General features: G+C 41.2%; 1 non-coding gene across 1 annotated transcript; it reads left to right on the forward strand.

Moving 5' to 3' along the window:
- Window positions 1-286: 286 nt before the first annotated feature.
- LOC143563211 (5S ribosomal RNA) lies at window positions 287-405 on the forward strand. Its single transcript, XR_013140623.1, has one exon. It is a non-coding gene; the product is annotated as a 5S ribosomal RNA (ribosomal RNA).
- The last annotated feature ends 280 nt before the right edge of the window (window positions 406-685 follow it).

The following is a 685-nucleotide window of genomic DNA, read 5'->3' on the forward strand; positions in this document are numbered from 1 at the left end:
ACTTGCGAACATGAGAGGAATCTTTATGACCAGCTTATCGGGTAAAGTGCCAGGATTACAAGGAGTTTGCTAAATGTCATGTGGTGATTGTATAAAACAATAAAATCATGGTGGATATACACATTCATAGCATTGCAGCTACATGTACCTCATATCCACAGAACTTCACAGTTAAGCGTGCTTCGACTAGAGTAGTACTAGGATGGGTGACTCACTGGGAAGTTCATCTTTTTTTATTTTTTTTACCTTTGGGGAAATGTATAAAATAAGCTAATGCTTCTATTTCGGTTGCGGTTATACAAGCACTAATGCACCGGATCCCATCAGAACTCCGCAGTTAAGCGTGCTTGGGCGAGAGTAGTACTAGGATGGGTGACCCCCTGGGAAGTCCTCGTGTTGCAACCCTTTTTTTTTGCTACTTTTAAGTTTTTGTACATGACTTTGTGCCATGTTTGGGTTGAGTGGTTGAGTTGTTTTGTGCATTTCCAACTTTCTCGCAAAAATTAAAGACACGGGCCATTTCAACTTGGTGTCGCGCCAACACGTGTATGATTTACATACAGCCAGCCTCTTGTCCTTATTGGGCTCGTAGTTGGACTGTATGAATTTCAACTTGGTGCCGCGCCAACACTTGTATGATTTACGTGTTTCTAACACTTGTACGAATTTCATGTGTGTAATATAT

Source organism: Bidens hawaiensis, unplaced genomic scaffold (genome assembly GCF_021521415.1).
Source record: "Bidens hawaiensis isolate Kalapana, Puna unplaced genomic scaffold, B.hawaiensis_p1.1 tig00021343_1, whole genome shotgun sequence".
Lineage (NCBI taxonomy): Eukaryota > Viridiplantae > Streptophyta > Magnoliopsida > Asterales > Asteraceae > Bidens > Bidens hawaiensis.